The following is a 2530-nucleotide window of genomic DNA, read 5'->3' on the forward strand; positions in this document are numbered from 1 at the left end:
TTTCCCCTTTGATAGCACACGCATTTGTGTGGGTATAACGAACTGTAAATAACCAGACAGACCCAAGATGATGTCATTCACCATCAGCAGCTGAATCCACAGTTATTATCCGAAGCCTTCATCCCATCAAGATGCCCATTCCTGGGCAGCTGTGTTTTCCACAGGATCTCTCTGACTCAGCAGCTAGCACACTGAATAATGAAGCATAGGCAATTACTGAAAATAAGTGTTCTCCAACACATGCATTTCCAGGCTGTGCTTCTCTCAGTTTTCAAATGAAAGGAGAAAAAAAAAAAAAAAAAAAAAAAAAAAAAAAAAAAAAAAAAAAAAAAAAAGTAGATGTGCACAGATTGTTGAACTTTTTGGGTTTTTTTGACAACTCAAGTAAATGGACTTTGAAGGAGAGAAAAAGACTGTAAAGCTTGGCACATCAAAGTCTTTCCATACATAAACAAGCCTATATCTAGACTATAATACAGGAAACTGCAACTCAACTAAGGCAGAGCATCTTCAAAATAGATGTACTACCCACAGTGAAATGCAGAGCTATTCTGAGACATGCTGAAGAGAAACCTTTTTCCATCAGGCTGCCTTCCCCACAAAATCAGTTCAGCCAAGACTTGTGAGAGGAGGGAGATGCTTCAGTGGAACAACAAAGGGCAGTGCCACCCGCTCTTCCACATGTGACTCTCATCAGGGTACAGGGACACCTTTTGCCCGGAGGAGGCTGTTCCTCTGGTTTAGCTGGAGTGATTCAAGCCGTGCCTGCTGGCAGGGCTGGTCAGCCCTTGGGGCTGGAACAAGGGCAGAGATGGGTGGATGTTTTTCTGCACGACTAAAATCTGGAACATGAGCTTAGGCATTACTGCAATTGTATTTTAAGACATCTCACCCGGACAAGCAGATGATTGAATTTGTCCCTTTGGAAACCAAGCTTTTTTATGAAAAAAAAATTAATTTGTAACAATATTTGAAATTGTGACAAGCTACTTAAATCGTGATTGTTTATTACTCCTACAGCAATTCTAGTTATGGGAAGTCATAAGCAGGCCACGTTTGCTGGTGAAGTTTAAGGAAAGTCAAAGCACTGAAATGAATGAAGTCACTGAACAGAAGAAACCATCAGAAACCAAAGCTGCCTTGAACTGCTCATCTGCCGTGGTCAGCAGGCAGCTCTCTGTGAATGCAAAGAAATCCTTAGTTTCAATTCATTCTTGTAATTGTACTCCACATACACTGTTAATCCACATTTTAACTAACTGGCATATAAAATCCTGCAGGATTAGAACCTACCACAAATAATCAGGAATACTTTATTTCATTAACAAGCCTAATCAAAACATTTTAGTCAACAATTTCTCCAGCATGTTAAATATATTGCCAACTAATTAAGAAAATTCTAAATAATTGCTTGGATTCCATTTTTCCATCCAAATGAAACTTACTGCAAATTATGAACCAATGAACAGACATCTAATAGGAACAGATAGACAACATTTAGTGTCTCTTAATATAAAAACCATAAAATTTCAAGGGCCTCAATCAAAGTGTCAGGCTGGCAATGGCTTTAAAACACACAGGTGTATTTGGAAAAAAATCACCATATTGCTGCTGGTGGTGGCAGCCACCTCTTCAGATCTTAGAAGTTGCCTACGCATGGTTCACCTTGACAAAATACATTCCAAGTACCTGAGAACTGTGGGAAGGGTGGAGATGCCAGAGAGCTCCTCAGGCAGGAGATGGCAGGAGCTGCTTGGGACAATGGCAGGGAGGGAGGGAGGGGCTGGTCACACACTCATAGGGACAGACTGGCTCACACCCTCGAGCAGGCTGTGGTTACTCACCTGCGTGTAGAAAAGGGCCTCTCGAACACCAGGCTACCCTTGATATGATGCATCTGAGGGGGATGCAAAGCACGGCCAAACAGAGTTTAAAAGTGGTGCAGTTGTGTGAAAATATGTTAATTTGGTTACCAACAGAGAAGGGGAAAAAAATCTGTCAGGGAGGGGTGAGCAGGGAAACATGGCCTAAAGTACAAAAACAAGGCAGAAATTGATTATCTGAATGAAGCTTTCCCAACTGCTGATCTAATCAGCAATTAAAGCAGCGATTCAAATCAATGTAGCCGGGTGCTATCTTACCCTCTAAAGTTTCGTATCTTTTATTTACACATAATTAATAAACTCCCTATGGCATGTCCTGGATTTTAGAGTACATGAGGAGGTAGTGGATAGTAAGGAATAAAAATGCTGCACTCTGCTGCTTTTCCATTTGAGTGCAAATAATATCAACAGAACTAAGGCATTGGCTCCAGTAATGGGGAAATGGCATCAGAAAAATGTCTCCCTGCTTATTCAGATCTTTAGCTAGGGGAGAGTCAGGAGCAGCATTAACATTTGTTAGAGTGCAAAGCATACCACGCAGATCCCCTGTACCAATGTGTGAAATTCCAACCAAATTGTTACAGTCTTGTAAAACAGACCATTTTTACTGTTAGAGGGGGAACAGGGAAAAAGAAAGAGAACAGAAA

Source organism: Motacilla alba, chromosome 2, assembly GCF_015832195.1.
Source record: "Motacilla alba alba isolate MOTALB_02 chromosome 2, Motacilla_alba_V1.0_pri, whole genome shotgun sequence".
NCBI classification, from domain to species: Eukaryota; Metazoa; Chordata; class Aves; order Passeriformes; family Motacillidae; genus Motacilla; species Motacilla alba.